This window comes from Rhyacophila brunnea, unplaced genomic scaffold (assembly GCF_057557595.1).
Source record: "Rhyacophila brunnea isolate RB1 unplaced genomic scaffold, BYU_Rbru_1.0 scaffold_12, whole genome shotgun sequence".
Taxonomy (NCBI): domain Eukaryota; kingdom Metazoa; phylum Arthropoda; class Insecta; order Trichoptera; family Rhyacophilidae; genus Rhyacophila; species Rhyacophila brunnea.
The window spans coordinates 22,757,378-22,766,098 of record NW_028232774.1 but is presented as its reverse complement, the minus strand read 5'-3'; positions in this window follow the sequence as shown (position 1 = coordinate 22,766,098).

Below are 8,721 nucleotides of genomic sequence, written 5' to 3'. Positions count from 1 at the left end.
AATGTTTGAATGATTACGTCAAGGTAATTGGTTTTTTGATATCTATAAGTAGGTACCTACATAATACAACACATCAATACTGCAACTAGATAGTGTATACAATACGACACAACAGTGACAAGTATGCAAACCACGAGGGTTCAAGTTTGCTGTCAGCCCCAGCTCCACTCTTTGTTTTATGGTACTCCTTGGAAAAGTAGGACCTTTTATTTTTTACCCCTAAAACTGACATTCCAAACATTCCTGCCAAAAATATGTCGGCTCATTGCGCTTCAGTTTGTTCGTATAGTCTTTATGGTTATATCCCATAATGCGCAATGTGCCCTTACTCCTCAATAAAATCCATTGTCATCATTTCAGTCGACATTTTTTTTGCAAAAAATCGTAATATTTCATTACTAATATGCATCCAATATGATCAAACAGACTCAAATAAATGTATTTATTGACAACGAACACTGACAAGCAACTGCACGAACGACCCGAAGCTTACCGAAAATATACGAAGCTGCTGGGGTGTTGAACAGAAATCCAAGGCGGTCAGATAGCAGTGCGTTAGTACTTTCATCACAAAATGGCGGCCATTTTCAAACCGATTTGAGGGCCGGCGACGCATGCCCTGTGTTCAATTCGTGAGACGTATGGAAAAGTCCCGAGTGTAGACTTGTGTATTGAATGTCAAACCGTCCTCAGACCATCAGAAATGGTTTGACATGAAACGTCAAACCAATTCTGACGATCCATAGACTAATGACCATCTGTCAAAGTGATGATGAGCCTTATTCGGCATTTATATATCGTGAGATGTTCATATTAATGATTAACACCATGAGTTCACTTGAATTATCTATATTATATATTAATAATCAATACTTATTATTCATAAGTAACCATAGGTACGCGAACAAGAAGCCGCTTATGGCTTATTATCCTAAAATCCTGCCATATTTTCTATGCAAAGAGTTATATTTAATATCATTAAGTAGGTAGGTAACTGAAATTATTATCATGTCAGACCAAGAATTTATTTTCATTTTATTTATAATTTGTAACGGAGATTCTAAACTACAAACTGTGTTAAACAAAGAGATTGAAAGACTGTCCAATCTCTTTGGTGTTAAATCAATCTGGAATGATCAGGTTTTATATAAGCTAACGAATTTTATCTATTTAATATGTTCGATTGTCATCTAAGTCGCAATATCATACTGTCGAGATGAAAATAATCAAACAAGTGGGTAATTATGAAAAGCTTTGGGCAAAAGTAATTTTTAAAAACTTTTGTCATCCTATAAATCTTATAAATGAACTAAATGGCTACCTATTCGTGAAGCATTATTTATATTTTTTACATTTTAAATAAGTGAATACGACAGTTTGTTAAATTTGTGTTATTGTAGACAACGATAAGAGGTTGACAAGTCTAACAAGTTTACGTTTCAATAAATGTGTTGCTGTTTTAGAGATTAATATGTTAATTAATTTTAACTAGGTACTGGACATTAATCATATCATATGAGTCGTCAGAAAAGCGATCCTGTGGACATTCTGCCAAACGATCCCAAATCCAATAAATCCAACCGTTAGATTAGATTTATTCCGTTATTCGATTCAGTTTGAATGATACGAACCATAGTACTTTCAGTGTTGCCATCAGCTCTCTATGCTGATTATAGTACAAAGGCGTAAAAATTATAGTATTTCTAAAAAATATATAGTACAGACCTTCAAGCTTATCTGAAGAATGGGATGGGGGAGCCACAGTCGAAAACTACCCAATCAAGACTCCTAACTGGACAAAATCTAACATTCGAATGAAATTTTCAAAATGGCATCATAATATGCTAGTTCGTAGTTCCATTTTTTGGCCATTTTACATGTAAGTCTGTAGCTGTACAGGAACATTTTTCGTCTTGAATCCTTGGTATATTTGGCGTAAAATTATAGTATTTTACATTTTTCGCGGATTTAAAATTATAGTACTGTACTATAATTATTATAGTACGATTGGCATCACTGAGTACAAGACAGTGCTGCCATTTTTTCAAAGTGGAATTATAGCACAGAGCCTCCAAAATTATTGCATTTGGGTAAAAAATATAGTACGTGTTGTCATCTGTTGAAAGTGTATAGGTTTTTTGTTTCTCAGAAAAAAAATAACGGAGAATTTGAGAAACTCTAATGCCGGCGCTCCATTGGCACGCAAGTCAGACGATTTACAGTCTTCGGACTTTTTTTTCGCGTGGAGCACCCCAGGTCTGCGGACTTTTTAATCCGCAGACCAGGCTCGTTGGATTTCAAACATGTTTGATATTTTACTCGCCGAGCCGCTGAAATTCGTACGTTCACCACGCTTTACCGTCACATTATTTATATCTATGCCGACGGACGACAGCGCCATCATTATTTTACTGTCATTCAAAGTGTTCGGACATCTCACATCGATAACAACAATGGTAGATCTACGAGTGCATTCGAAAAGTTTCTTGGAAGATTTTATTAGTTGTTTTAAAGACAACCCATCGTTGTGGAAGACGACCAGCCCACTATACAAGAATCGTGATGCCAAGTCCTTGGCGTATGCGGAACTTTTGGAGATTTTAATCAAGGTGGAGCCGCAGGCAAGGGTCGACGATGTTAAAAAGAAAATACAGACATTGAGGTCGGGTTACAGAAAGGAGAGAAATAAAGTAAGGACATCATATCGAAGCGGAGCCGGCACAGACGCAGTTTATCTACCCAAACTGTGGTACTATAAAAATTTGGAGTTCTTGAACGACCAAATGGAAGGTACGTAGGAATGCTTTAAAGCTATTTATTATACACGTGCAGATTATGAAATTGTCGTACCTAGCTCTGAAAGTGACATCGCATTAGATTAGCTACTATTAAGCAATTAAAACATACAGCTATGAATCATTTCTAGTCACAATAAAATTTCTTATTCTTTGCCGAGGTAGGTAATAAATAATAATAATATATAGGTACGAGGGAATGCTTTAAAGCTATTTATTATACACGTGCAGACTATGACATTGTCGTATCTCTGAAAGTGACATCGCATTAGATTAGCTACTATTAAGCAATTAAAACATACAGCTATGAATCATTTCTAGTCACAATAAAATTATTTATTCTTTGCTGAGGTAGGTAAGAAATAATAATATATAGGTACGATCATGGCGGTGGAAGCGCGGCTTATTGAGTCGTGGTCGGGTCCCAGGTTCAAATCCTGGGTCTGACAAGTACACATTGAATTTCAATTTGTGTATGAGTCAGAGTATGGACCTAATATGTTGAGCAAGTGGCTGACATCCATTTCTCGTAAAAACAAAATCTGTCAATACAAACCTCCACTCCGTGGAGGTCCATATTATGATCGGACATGGTCGAAAGAAGAAGAAAAGAAATGATCATAAAATCAAAAATCGCTCGAGTTAGGTTCCTTCAGAGACAATCAATAAATCGTCAATCATCAATCAAAATTAATGGTACAGTTTGGTTATGAGGAATACAGCGGAAAACACATTTTGAAAATACCCGATATACTGGATTACACCAATTATACCAATATCAATATTAACCGTATGAAGGAATGGGTACTTAGGGGAGAGATAATAAAAAACAAGTTTGAGTATTATGTTGTATTTTAACAATTTACATTTTGTTTTACAGAATCGAGCTCAATATCCAGCATGGTGGACGATTTGGAAAACATGTCTCCTGATGAGAGTTACTCCAACTCGTTAAACAACGAAGATTGTATTGAGGTAAAACATTTTAACTAAATTGTTACATTGGTTTAATTTATCTATTGCTTATCATACTTTCTTGCCATGTGACAGCCCCGGTAGTATTAAAATATTTTTCGAAATCTCCTCGCGCTTTCTTAGCATTGGCAGTCGAGCTCCGATTAGTCGTTGCTTCCAAAGGCGCTAAGGTGTCCTGTGACCTCAGTCCGAGCTCTATTAAGCCTGTCTCAGGATTTTCCCTATCAAGGTCATGAGAAGGAGTATAAGTATGTGTTGATTTGCGACGAAGAAAGTTGTGCAGCACACAGCAAGCTAATACAACTGTATTGATATTTTCAATTTTCATGTTTATTGGAGCTTGAAAAATGCGGAATCTAGCAGCTAAAATGCCAAAAACATTTTCTATAATTCGCCTGGCTCTGCATGTCCGATAATTATATATTCTTTTACTGTGATTTAATTGCCTTTGTGAATACGGCTTTATGAAATCGTTACGTAATGCAAAGGCTTCATCGCCAATATAAACAAATGGCAGTGCATCAGAATTAGCAGTAGGTTTTTTTGGTGCAGGTATTTTTAATCTGCCTTCGTCTAAACGTTTGAAAAAATCAGATTTTCTCAGTACGCCTCCATCAGAAATACGTCCATTTGTTCCAACATCAACATAAATAAATTCATAATTAGCATTTGCAATCGCCATCAAAACAATGCTGTGGAAATGTTTGTAATTATAAAAGTGGGAGCCGGCGCCTGCAGGTGGCACGATTGCAATGTGTTTCCCATCAACTGCGCCCAGGCAATTTGGAAATTGCCATTTACTATTAAATTCTTCTGCAATCGTCTCCATTTCTTCGTGCGTATCAGGGAACTGCAACAAAAAATAATCAACATTTTATTTACAGATAGAATATTCGCCTTCAACATCCACGTTGTCGACTACTCCAAGGTCGAATCTCAATAGAGCACCAGAACCCCCATCGTTCAAACGAAAAAAATCGAATGATAGCGCCAACAAAGTGTTAGAATTAATCACCGACAAACTAAGCAAGACTGAAGATGAATTTGATGTTTTTGGCAAAATGATGGCCATGAAACTACGATCGATGTCACAGGGACAAAGATTGCTGGCCGAGAAGCTGATGCATGAAGTTGCCTTTATGGGACAAAGTGACAAAATAACGCCAGCAACTACTGTTCATACTCAACCAGTTTATCGTATATTAAGCAAAAATGTACAAAAGCCGGTATAATAAATTAATGTTTTTTGTATGAATAAATATCTTGTAAAAATATTTGTTTTTTTGTTTGTTTTTATGCCTATAAACCTTAGCTTAAGGGGGAAGGTGTTCCATGTCAGCTATTTTCTGGTATTTTCGGAGGTTAAGCCTGAATCTTACGTAAGATTTATAGAAAAACTATTTATATAATTATGAAGCTTATTCATCGGCAAATATTTATGTTAATTATTTGATAACTGCATAAAGTATTTTTATGACGTAAAATAATATTCTTTCGAACCTTGAAATGTAATAATGGACAACGAGGCCATATTGTTGTGACATTAATGGACTGTGTTGATAACCGTTTTTTCCACTAAATATTATGTCAAACCGTTTATTATAGATAGTTTTAATGTTATCAAACATAATGTAGTAAAATATATTCAGTATAATTATAATATTTGCAGTTTCTGTTGGCTCTAAATCTAACGGAATCGACTGGATATTTTGTTATTAAAATATGCGATAATTATAGACATTCCAAATAATCTAAAGCTACGTATCAGAAGGGTTATCATTAATCATTGAATAAATGATGAAATATCTTGTTAAATATAAATTTATAATACTAAATAGATACATTTTAAAAACAACCATTTCACGAAATATTTGACCAACTCGATGGGACGTCAGACCGCCTGCAAATTTGGCGTTAGATGTATGGAATCTTTAGCTGGTGCTATTTTCACTTCATATGACCAAAAAAATACGCCAATCCACGAATATTGTATAAAAATATGTTTATAAAAGTGAATGCTACAAATTGAGCACAAAAATAGGTGATACAAACATAAATTCGGACAAATTATTCAAAAGGAAAACATATTTTGACATTTGAGGACAAAACAAAAAAAAATCTGAAGAAATTTGTATTTGCGTCAATTCTACGTTATGTCATACTAAATCATACATTATAATTTTTAACACTGTTGCAATCTATTTTGCCTCATATTGCAACATAGCAATCAGTTTTCTGTCCCTTTCTATAACTATCTCCCTCTACATTCAAAATAATTATGATTGTAGTAGGTATGTATTTTATAAATTGTGATAGATTTTATTTTATTTCAGTGAAATATATCAGGTCGTCCAGTATTGCCATATCTACTAAAATATTATTGGATTGATATTTTAGTAAATAATTGAATGAAGTTTTTCACCATTTGTATCTACTATTAGTTTTACTATTTTTATTTAATAAATAATACACATGAGGTTTTACGAATTTCACATTTGTTATTAAACATACTTACATAATTTAGAATACCTCAAACACATCGCGAAGTAAAAATATCTATATTTTTTACTTAGCCAAATTATGAATCTACCTAGGTTAGGTACCTACTGATATTTATATTACAGAAAATTTAACTTTTACTAAATTATGAATTTGCGAGATTATAATAATACAGATGATTTTAAAGAATACTTTCATCAAATAACATAATAATGGATGCCTGTACTTACATAATATTTTCCAATGTAATTTTTTTTTTAAAAACTAACTTTAATTTCGAAAGTTTAGCCTGGCAATACTATGAACGTCATTTATTTCAGCGGGAATGCGAAATTTTCATCCTCGGTTTTTGACATAGGTACCTAACAATATTATCACAATTATACGAACTCACTATCCGATGGCTGGAAGTTCCAAAAAAAGACGTAGGAGAAAAGATGGAAATACTAATACATTAAAAACACAAAGGTTTGAAATTATTATTTTATAATTTGACATAATCATACATAGTTGAAAAAACCACATTTCACAGAAAATTTTGGTTCACAATATTTATTCATCTTGCAAAAGGAAGTTTTGCGTATTACTTATTAATACACACAATTAAGTATAATGATCATTTGTACTTATATTTTTTTATATTATGTTTGTGCCACGTCTTATTCGAAATTAGTGTGTCTGTGACAAAAATTATAATCTGGTACAATAATTAATACCAGCTATACATTTTGTTTTCTGTTAAATATCTAACTATCTACTAAACTAATATTTTTGAATGTATTATAGTATTGATATATTGCCGAAGACTATGCCTGAGCATGGAAATCCTCAAAGCATACTACCTGAACCAGAATTTCATCCCACATTTGAACACGAACACGAAGAATTTATTATAGAAAATGAAATTGAAGATTCAAGTCCAAAATTCCGTGTAGAAGGCCGTAGAATTTTAGACTTTTCATATTTTTTCCAACAACTTCAATTAATTAGCCACCATGATTCTCCATTTAATTGTAATTTATCACATTTAGAAATTTTTGGGGAAAATCGGGAAAACTTTAGTAGTACATTTTTTATCCAATGTAAACTTTGTGGTAAAAAATTAAAATTATATACCACTGAAATGAACGAAAACAAAATGAATCTGTGTGACGCATTTGTATCCAGTATAATCAGTATCGGCAGTGGATTTTCAAATCTGGAAGAAATGTGTTCTGCAATTGATGTACCATCGATTACAGCAAGAACATACAGAAAGAGTCAACAGAAGGTGTACGAGTGGTTTGAAGAAACCAAAAATAAGAGTATGGAAAACGCTGCGAAAGAAGAGCGACAACTTGCAATCGAAAATGGTGACGTCGATTCTTCTGGTATTCCCATGATATCAGTTGTTGCAGACGGCTGTTGGTCGAAACGTTCATACAGATGCAATTATTCCGCAGCATCTGGCGCTGCCACGATCATTGGTCAAAGAACCGGGAAGATTTTGTACATGTCAGTGAAAAATAAATATTGCGATTTGTGCGCCAAAGCTAAAAATAAAAATATCCCTGCTCAACAACATAAATGCTTTTTAAATTACACCGGTCCGTCAGCTGGAATGGAATCTACAGCAATATTAGAAGGCTTTAAAGAATCTATTAATACACATGGATTGATTTATTCAAAATTGATTGCTGATGGAGATTCCAGTACATACAAAAAAATTCTTGATTGTCACCCTTATCCGAATGTAACTGTCGAGAAAGTTGAATGTAAAAACCATTTAATTAGAAATTATTGTGGCAAAATAGAGGCATTAACCAAAGACACAAGATATCCCTTGAATGTAAGAAAAATCATTGCGTCAAGAAAAAGACGTCTGCGGAAAGCCGTCATAGGTGCAATCAAGTATAGAAAACTACAAGATAGTACTTTCGAAGAAAAGGTTATCGCTTTGAAAAAAGATTTAATTAATGGACCGCACCATGTTTTTGGAGACCATACTTCTTGTCTACCATATTTTTGTACAAATTAACCAAATACAGAGGACATGCTTGATGTAAATTATGTACCAGCATTAAAAGAATGCAGTCTATTTTCTCAATTAATGATATATAATTCTCGTTTGGTGCTAAATTCAAAAACTTTAATTTATAATTTTTAAGCGCAAGAGAATTAACTACTCTCAAAGACAATCGTACATGGGACGATGTGCAGCGGCGGTAATCGCATTTAATACAAATAAGTTACATTGCACAATTCAAAAACAAGTTTATAAAAATAGCCCAAAAGCCTTCATAAATCGCTTAGAATCAAGAAGGTTGAAAATAAATAAAAAAAAAAATAGGAAAATCTTGGCGAAAACCAATACATTCTGTTCCTTTATCTAATCCAGATTATGGAGAGAGTTGCCAAAAACCTGATATGGACAAAAATCAATATCAATTGTTAAAAGAAACTTTTTTGAAAA